The sequence below is a fragment of the Rhagoletis pomonella genome, unplaced genomic scaffold (genome assembly GCF_013731165.1).
Source record: "Rhagoletis pomonella isolate Grant_MI unplaced genomic scaffold, Rhpom_1.0 Rhpom_scaffold_00005, whole genome shotgun sequence".
Lineage (NCBI taxonomy): Eukaryota > Metazoa > Arthropoda > Insecta > Diptera > Tephritidae > Rhagoletis > Rhagoletis pomonella.
In genome coordinates, this window is record NW_023458559.1 from 66,009,115 (window position 1) to 66,019,653 (window position 10,539).

General features: G+C 31.6%; 1 long non-coding RNA gene across 1 annotated transcript; it reads left to right on the top strand.

The window, feature by feature from the left end:
- The first annotated feature begins 5,594 nt into the window (after window positions 1–5,594).
- LOC118739945 lies at window positions 5,595–6,207 on the top strand. Its single transcript, XR_004993076.1, has 3 exons — window positions 5,595–5,834; window positions 5,921–5,999; window positions 6,082–6,207. It is a non-coding gene; the product is annotated as an uncharacterized LOC118739945 (long non-coding RNA).
- Window positions 6,208–10,539: the final 4,332 nt, after the last annotated feature.

The following is a 10,539-nucleotide window of genomic DNA, read 5'->3' on the forward strand; positions in this document are numbered from 1 at the left end:
GCAAGGGTACGAACCGGCAACAAATTGTATGCATACTCGTATATACACACACACACATGCACTGATGACTTTATTTATTTATTTATTTATTTGTTAGGCGTCGAAGTGTGAGCTTTTTGCTTACTTTTCAAAACATATGTGTTGTTTGATACCGGCAAAATACACGGCATATTCTTACATATGTATGTATATGCACAAATTTTAGTAAGTAAATACTGACCTTTTCTAATAATTCACAACGCTAAGGCATTCACGAAGAAAATTGTCGTCATTCGCCAGCGCTGCTGCTCTCCATAGCAAGCAAACGAAAGCCTCAACAAAATAAGGCAAAATAATCGGAAAGACAAAAAGCAGCAGGCAAAAAGTAAAAAAAAAAAATTAAGTTAAGCTATTAAGTGAAGGCGTGGAACTAAAAGTAAATGGAGAATTAAGCAAAGGCGAATGAAGTAGGAAAGGAAATACATGTGTATGTACATATGTACATATATTAAAATGCACTTATGTGAAAAAGTTGGTATGTATGTGTGCGATTATGACTTAACATGCGAAAAATAAATTTTGTTTTTAGAAAAGAAAATCTCCGATACAAAATAGTAAATCGTTTAAAAGCAATTATTTTTAGGCATACTTTATTCCATTTTTTACTAACTTAAATTTTTATTTGATTTCCCATTTCTTTATTTCTTTAATATCTAGCTGTTATTCTCAGTAATTTTTTAATAGTTTCTTTTCAATAGAATCCGTATATTAAAAAAAAAAAAAGCGTTTTCATTTAAAACGTTTAATGGAAAAATTTGTAATTTTTAAAATTTTTTTTTTTATTAATTTTTTTGTTTATTGTATTTTTCTGAACAACTCACAATAATGTTCATTCTCTGTTTTCATTATTTGGTGTATATTTTTAATTTTCTGCTTGTTTTATAATATTTGTCATCTGTGAGCTCTAACAGCCGGCAAGCAAACGCTGCCTCAACCAATGACACTTTTTGCCGGCAAAAATAGCAAAAATAGAATCATTCGCTGGGTGAATGCGCGCGTTATTTAGTCGCGATGTCAAAATGCCGGCACAAAAGTAACTACAGACACACACTATATGTATGTATGTATGTACTAGAGCAGGCTTTCCCAAAGTGGCTGCCGCAAGCGTATGGCTGGGGTGCCGCTACTGGCTACAGTATACTAGTGGTGCGGGCAAAGTCTTTAAACTTTCCATACACAACGCAACATCATCGCAAAATCAAAAAAAATGTTTGTTTTTATTCAAATTACCTTCACCAGCTCATTTCGCTCTTAAGCATAGTTCCCCAGTATGTTTTGTCAACGAAAAATTGTTACATATATTTATAATAATCGGATTTAAACCAAATTTGAATGGGACAGCCTGTGAGGTAACACCTTTCCTCTAAAAAAACGAATTATAGTAAGTTATGCGGTAACATACATAAAAAAAAAACAAATATTAATAAAAAATATTCAGACGAATTGATAACCATCTCCTTTTTTTAAAGTCAGCGTCAAATGATCTCAGGGTAAAATTTTCAAAGCTCCCAATAAACTTAAAGGAAATAATGAAATCATCAACACAATTTCAGTCCTCACATTAAAGGTAAAGGAGCAGAAAGTTGGCATTGTGTTTTCTTGTTTTGGTAGACATTTGAAGAGTAGGGGACCGCGAATTTTTTTTAGCATAACAAGGGTGCCGCGGTAAATAAAGTTTGGGAACCTCTGTACTAGAGGTATACGCCGCCGAGCCACGCCGCCGCCGCCGTTTTTTGCCATTCCTGACGAGCCGCCGTTGAGTTGCGAACATATCGGCGCGGCGGCGGCGGCGTTCGGCGCCTAAGGGATTTTGTACAAAATTTTCATAAGGTACATATGTACATTGAAATACATCGTTTGAAGGAACTAAATGCCGCTTTTACGAAATGAAAATAACATTTTGAAAGGATTTTTTTTTCATAATTTGGGCCACTAGACAAGAATATGATCTCCTTTATTTTTCCAAAAAGGGCGTAACTCAGAAAAAATATAGGTAACATATTTTTCGATCGTAGGCGTTTATTACAGTTAAATTTGGGTCAAATTCTTTTCAATACACTTTACTTACTTACTTACTTTTTTTGTACACATACTACAACAACAAGAAAGTTATAACACATCAAAAACTTAAACGCAAATATCTCAGAAAGCAGTTTTAACAGGAGCTGCCTCATTGTATATAACTCCTAAATTATTAAAGATAAAACAAAGACAAGTTGATTTTCCTGCGTATTTTTTTTTAACATCTTAAACAGATTTTCAATAAAAAGCAAACACTTTTTATACCTTTCATGGGCATGAAATGGTATTATAACTTTGGTCCGATGTTTGTAGGTAACAGAATAAGAAGAGATAGACCCACTAAAATGTATACTTAAATGATCAGCACGTCGAGCTGAGTCGATTTAGCCATGTCCGTCTGTTCGTATGCAATCAGTCTCTCAGTTTTCGAGATATCCGGAGGAAATTTGGTAGGTGGATGTATTTTTATAATGTATTAACCATTTGTCGCAACCGGAAGAATCGGACTACTATAACATATAGCTCCCATACAACCGATTGAGATAAATTTCGTAAGCTATTCTATAAATGATAATACAAAGTCTACTGAGAAAATTGTCAAAATCTATGCTGCATAAGCTTTATCTCTTATATCACTGATTGTTGAGACACCAGGTTTTGGATATATCGCCTTTATGTTGGAAGCTAAACCCATTATATTGTGTTACCGGTTTACATACCGAACACAGAGCCGCCGCCGATTATTTTTGTAGTTGAGCACGCCGCCGCCGCAAAGCCTGTCGGCGTAAAGCTCTAGTATGTACTATACATGACTTCTTAGATAGCAAAATATACACGTATGTATATTATATACGTGTTTACTAGGGTGGTGGTTCCCATTTCTTTAAATCAAAAATTTTTAAAACGCGGATTCGTTAATAAACGATTTTTTTCTGGCAAAAGACGTCTTATTTCAAAATATTATCAAATATCAAATATAATATCAAACATTTAACTCCATACACTTAGTATAGAACTTTTCGAAATTTTTTTTATCGCCCCCAAATACTTGGCTCTCAAAATTGACGTTTGTTTCAATGACGACTCCTTCATTCGTCCCAAGTCTCTTATCACAGAGCTGCTTCTGCAGGTTTGAAAACAGCAAATTTTCGCAGGGGACTAAATCTGGAGAAAAAAATGGATAACTCAGGCATCTTGAACTTCGCCGATATGTTCAATAGCTAAAATAATATTTTTCAAGTTATAGTTATGAACTGACAGACAGATCCACCAATTTTATGATACAATTTTTTCCGTTTTCTAATTAAATTTTTAGATTGTTTTGGTTTTTTTAAGAAAAAAAATATTTCCTCTTCACTTTATTTAATTTTTAAAAATAATGTTATTTATTTTTGCACTATTTTCATTTACAAATATTTTTTAAATTTAATTTTCTTTTTTTTTATTGTTTTAAAAGATTTGATATTCTTTGTCATTAATTTTCCAACTTTCACTAATTGCTGATAATTTTTTTTTTTTGTTCGAGCATCGACAATCTTTTTTAAAATCCGTCACAATCCGTTAAAAAGAAATATACGAAATGGTCCAAAATTGATTTTTCCAGCAATTTCGAACAAAATCTGATAGAAATGTTGCACTTGCACTGTGCGTCCTCTGAAAAATATTGATAAGGCTTATCAAAGATACATGCGAACTATAAATGTACTTACATATGTATGTTCAACATTTCTTTTGATTGTGATTTCTCTATCGGCAGAAATCTTTGGAAAAATAGTATGAATATCGTGCTGTCAATATAAGAATATGTCTTCTGTTCTGGCGCTGTAAAACGAATCAGTGACCTACAGTCATTTGAAAAATAATAGAGACACGACTATTTTTCTTGTATGCTTAATGTTTCTACGAAACCTAAAAAAAACCATAAAAGTCCGAACTTCTAACTTTGTAGATAAATTAAAAAAATTCAACAAAATTTTACAACAATAATACCAACTTTTTATTAATAAAAAAAATTAAAATTCTGGGTAAGCAGTCTTATAGCTCATTAAATTCTAGCTTTAAAGTCCAAGTTTAAAGTGGCGTAGAATTCGCGTTGATTTTTTATATTTTTTTTGTGTTATTATTTTCTTCTATACAAAAACAAAATTGTCAAACATACTTTGTATACAAAAATCTTGCACTTTATTTAGTTAGCATTCAATGAGCTAAAAAACTGCATACACAGAAGGAAGGTTTGTTATTGTTGTAAAATTTTGTTAAATTTTTTAAAATTTTCTACAAGTTTGAAATTTGCAATTATATGGTTTTTGTCAGATAATGGGCTGCATTTTCATAAAAAAAAACATTAAAAATTAAAATAAAAACAGTCAACACTAGTGAAATTGTCCGTGCCCCTATTATCTTTAACACGACCTGGAATCTTTATGGCTGGATATAAATTAGAGCTTAACTTTGGCGCTATTTGCTGAGTACGATAACATATGAAGGCTTGTGGTGATCTCCAACTTGCAGACTATTGAAGGATTCTATTCTCTTTGGGAATTTATTTGAAATTACCATTATTAAATTGTTAATTTTTCCAAAAAGGCATACTCAATATAAAATTTAATTCGCCCATTTTTATAAAAGGACATGACCATGACACTTTATTTCTTCGTTCAAAGGTGAAAAACCTTAACTCGAGCACCCTCGTAGCTACTTCATTTCTATACAGCATTTTTTTTATCTAGCCTATAGCGTTTGCCGCCTTACGCTTTGCCGCCGCTCCGACGATGTTTGGCGGTTTTTTGGACTGATGATGTTATACACGAACAAACCATGCGACATGCAAAAAAAAATTTAGACTAGCAAAAATGTGATGGCAGTACAGCAAAAAAAATAAAAATTGAAAATTTGCTGTGCTGCGATCGAGGCGCGCCGACTACCGCGGCAGCCAACGCGAAGAGCAACTTGGCAAGTAAAATAAAACGAATTTCAACTAAAATGTTTGCAAAAATATTTTTTGTTTCGCAAGCCAAAGAAAAAGTAGTTCACTTTTTGGCAGTTGTTAAGGTTTTGTTGTTGTTTAAATTAAGTTTTTTATTCTTATCAGCAACAGCATACATATGTACATACATATGTATAAAAAATCATGCTATGTAGATATGTTTGCAAATTTGTATTACTTCTTTTATTGCTATCTATTGTATTTCGCGAAAAATGTGTGATAATGGCGCGCTGGGGAGTGGGAACATGTGGTGCTGCAGAAAACAATAAAAAAAAAAACAATCAAGCAAAAACCCAACCAAATAAATGAAAAAAAACACACACAATAGCTCTACACAAAAATTGATTAAGCGATGCGGGTTGTATTTTTCCATTCTATACGTATCCCATACAAATTTACAACGCGAAATATGTATATGCGATACACAGATACACAATTACATCTAGCTTGTATATTTTGTATAGAAATATATATACATATGTGAGTGCATGTACTTATATTTATATTTATTCGCTTTACTTTGTACATTTGTATCATAGCTTCGCTCGTTCGCGCGCTCTAACCAGCACTCAAGTAATTCTCACAAAGCGAGTAAATAAGCAAAAAATAAAATAAAAATAGCTACGAAAATCCACAAACTATGAACCGGCGAAACAGAGGAGATGGCAAAAAATATGCTAGGAAAGACTGCCAGCAAAAAGCATTCTCACACAAGCACACCAAAGCAGAGTCGAGAAACTCTTGAAAGTCATGCAAAAACTATATTTTAGCAATTTTTTCGGCAAAAGTAATATAAGGCAAAATATATATTCGAAACAAAAATAGTATCGAAAACTTGTTTTTTTTTATTAATTTTTATCTTTTTCATGTCAGCTGTTCGCGCACGACTTTTTTGTTCCAGTAGCAACATTTTTACACTAGAAAGGCGGACCTTTTTCCGGGTTTTAATGAGGTCTTTAATGCCCTTTTCTCTTTTGACGCGCTTCCTTTCCAAAGTATCAATTTTAATAATAATTTAACTTTTAATTTTTCAGGTGTCACTTGCTTAAGAAAATTATCTCTATCCCCTATTCTATTGTCAACTGTACCACGCCGATCAAAATTTTAATTTAAATCCATTTTTACAACTTTTTTTCGAGAACAAGCGTTTTACATGGCGATTCCGGCATTTGTCTTTCAACTCAGCACTGTCATTCGAAAGATAAAAGTCTGCCTATTCTGGCAACTATCTTCAAAGTTCTTAACCATCTTGCGAAATACTAATTGAAAGATCTGCTAACGAGGAGGTCTTGGCGTTATGTTGTTCGCCGTTTAGCAACAAGTTAAAAAAACTTAAATTGAATAAAAAATATACACACACATACATATGTTTTTCTTTATCAATAAAACCAAAAAAAAAAATAAGAATACAAAAAAAAAAGGTTATAAAATGAAAATGAAAATAAAGCAAAATAGATATTTTCTAAAATAAATCAAACTAAAAAAATATGAGTACCTATATTTTTTTCTTTTTATAACAATAATATCTAAAAATTAACCTAGAAAAAAAATGAAATAAAAAATAGAAGAAAAAAGTACATAAGAAAATAAAACATAAATTTTTAATTTTAAAATATTATTAAAAATTAAATGAATTGTTTTTAAAACAATAAAATATAAAAATTAACGCAAAATGAAATTGACAAAAGGGAAATAAATAAAATTTTAAAAATAAAAACAAGAATAAAATAGATTTCTAAAAATTTAATTAAATAAAAAAATACATTTCTTTTACAAACAATAAAATTTAAAAATTTAAGAAAATTTAACTAAAAAAGAAAAAAAGCATTTATTCAAAAAAAGAACAAAATAATATAAGATCCTTAAAATTAAATGAAGTTAAACAGAATATTCTTCTTTTTAAAAGAATATCTAACGTCTAAGAATAAAAAAAATTAAAATTGGAAAAAATACATAAAATAAGAGTCAAAATATAAATAAAATTAAAAAATTATATGTTTTTCTTTTTATAGTAATACAACCCAAAAATTAAAAGAAAAAAAATCAAAAGAGGAAATAAATTTAATAAAAAAAATCTCAGAAAAATTTGCACCACGAGTAGTGAATGAGAGAGCTTTTTTTTTATAAGACTTTGGTGCTAAAATAACAAAAGTCTTTCGAACTATCTTGCCATCTGTCTTTCATTTGTCTCACGAAAGACGTTATGCTATCTTAACCAGAATTGCCATGTTAAGCTAATAACGCCAAGTCTGCAGAAACCTTTTATCTCTTAAGCCAACTGAAGTGAGTTAAAAACTGTGGTTTGAGGTCCACTCCTTTTCCCTTTTACATTTAAGACATAGATAGGGCTTTCATCTTCATCTGACATGAAATAAATTTCATCGTAAATAATATGTCAAAGTTTTAGTTAGGTTCATGATTTCCTTCATTCCGTAGTCTATCTATAGTATTTGTCACGGCAACAAATCGGCGTTTGCAAAATTACGCCGAAGAAACATTATTTTTTTTTTATAGTCGGAAAAGGTAAATTTTTGAAAAAATAAAAATCAAAACTTTTCAGGACAGTCTTAATTTTTTTTTATTTAACTTTTCAATTTTTTTGAATAAGATAAAAATTTTTCTTTTCGTCGTAATTTTGCAGAACTTTTTTTCCTTTCCAGGAACTCTAGAACCATTGGAAAACCATTCAGAACAGACTTTATTATACTCTTTTTTTTCAAAAATTTTCCTTTTTCGACTTTTTTGCAAACAAAAAAAAAATTTTGCTTAGTTTTGCAGTACTTTCTGCAGAACTATAGAATTATTCAAAAGCTACTCAGAACTGTTTTTTTGATTTGCCTTTTTGTTGCATGTCGTATGCTGCGGGAATCAGGCATACAAAACTTTTGAAAAAAATTTTTGTTTTGTTTAGAAGACCTTTTTTTTTTCTTTTCAAGATCATCATTTTTTGGCTTTTTGCCTTATACCTTATGCCCATTTCCCAGACATGATTTTTCGACCAAAATTGTCGTCCATTTCGTGCTGCTCGAGTTTGCATGAGAAACTATCTACTATTAGTTTAAAAGAAAATGCCTCCCGATTACATATGTATGTCAATTCTGGAATCATATTTGTTTTGACTCACTCTCTTGTAATCTGTTATTTTAGGCAGATCTTTGAGTAATAATACTACTTTCCCTAGTTTTTCATTTTTTTGTTTTTTTTTTCATTTTGTATGTCCTGGACTGCTCTTTTCTATATGTCAACGCATTTCACTCACTCCAAAAATCAGCGTTTCATATTTCATAAAAGAATCGAAGTGTGCACGGTTTATCTACACAGATAAATATCTCGAGTCCTCAATCATTAGCAACACCATCATCATGGTTGTTATTATATTATGTGTTGTGTGTATTATATTGTATTCCTTATGACTTGTTCAATAAATAGAATTGAGCTTAACCACCTTATTTGCTTTTAGCTGATATATTGCGAATTTTGCACAGTGGTATGTAAATGTTGTAAATGGGATGAATTTTATTGCGGTTAAAATATTCACCTTTGTGTACCTTCGTTAAATTTAAACAAAAATTTTACAATAGCATTTTAAGTTTAGATATAGACCTTTAAAAGTTCATATATTGTGAAGGCAGGTGGAAAAAAGTCATGGTGACAGTTGATAAAAAAAAAATCCGGATGGACTTGGAAAGGGAAAACTAAATGTCATTAATATCAAATTTCAGATTACTTATTCACTCCCCCTCTCCCGAATAGTATGCTTCTAAAAAAATACTGAAATCGGGGCGATACCGACTAATCACTTTAGTTGCCTTTGGCGCTAAACCCGTTAGAGCAAGTGTTTCTTTTTCAACTGCAATCAATTCTTTAAGTGTCATGGAATATTCAGGTAAAGGTATTTATCATTTATTTGGTATTTTCCTACTTTTCTTATCAAAAAGATGACTTTGAAATGTATATGCTAAAGATTATTACTAAAAAAAATGTGTGAGTACCGGTTCATCCAGTCGTGAAATTAGACGCAAATTTTAGAAAATTTTATGTAATTTATATATGGCACGTTTAATAATTCAACGAAGTATTTCAAAATTTAAATTTTTGTGGAAAAATGCAATCAAAGTTGTATCAATTCATACAATTGGTATGCAAAAAGACATATGGAAAGACATACATATATCTTTGCCATGCTTGGAAAGATTGGTTATCTGTTAGACTGAACATATTCTACTTATCAAGTTTATTAATAGCGTAACGAAATCTCCAAGAATGTTAATTTTGAGTTACATCTACATTTATCTCTATTATGAAACGTGCAATATGTAATTTTCGATTTGGTGGTGACGAAAAGCTGATTTCTTCGACAGACCATTTCCGTCAAACCAGAGAAAATGAGAAAAAACTTCCGTGCGAGTGCTTTTTATTTCTCCAGAAGAGTAAGTAGTTATTTCAACAGAGCGTCCGACCTTGATGGGTTATCGAAATTGCAATAAAGCTTAATAAATTGTCAGTGAAAGATAGCTGAAAAATTTAGATAAATTTGCCTCTGTGATAACGGAATTGCTATACTGTATCTTAACTGAACATATTAGAATGTACATTGCCTTTGGGTGAATATGAATTAAGTCGAACAATTGGTTCAACATACGAATAATCATAGAAAAACATATGAAATGAACTAGATAAATAAACCACCAAATGAAAGTTGGTAAAACCCAAACCGCAAAGAGCAGACATAAGAAATTTAGATGTGAATATACTCGAGCGAAATTCCCCGGATAAAACTAGAGAAAAAAAAGCAACCTTACCCTAAAGGAAGAACGTTTCGCTGAAAATGTGCTCAACTCACAAAAGAAAAGAAAAGAAAACTTTTTTAAACGCGCCCCCAACACAAAGCGCATAGCGCCTATTGCTCTGCTAACAAAACCTACACGTATTTCGATTGAGCAGCCGGCGATTCGCTTTAACTACACACCACATACAATGCGATTAGACGCGCTTTATCGCTTTAACATCTTGGTAGAGAAAGACGTAGCAAAGACTAAATAGGCGAAGATTGTATAGCTAAGATATAAGCGGCAAACAATTCGCGAATTTGCGGCTACAAAAGCATACGAAAAATAATGCCATAGAATGATAGATGGCATGGCACAAATGAAGCGCACACGTAGAGAAGACTAAAGCGATGAAGCGTGTTGTGGGGGCGGGGGGAGAGGGCGCGGGGGCGGCAAGCCTCAAGCGGTGCGCTGTATGAATAGAATGTTTAATGGGAAATTAGTTCTTAACCTATACCACGCACGATTGCCATCGTTATTCCTGTTTATTTTTCTTGTAACTTTTTTTGTTGTTTTTGTGTGATAAATATGTATAGTATAAAGCAAAAAGGTGCAAAAAAAATATTTGCAAATCGCCACAAAAAAGTAACGCGTTGGCAAAATTTTCGTTTTTTCGCGTCCGCTTTCGTAACTCTGTGTTGTTGATGGCTGGCTGCTGATTTC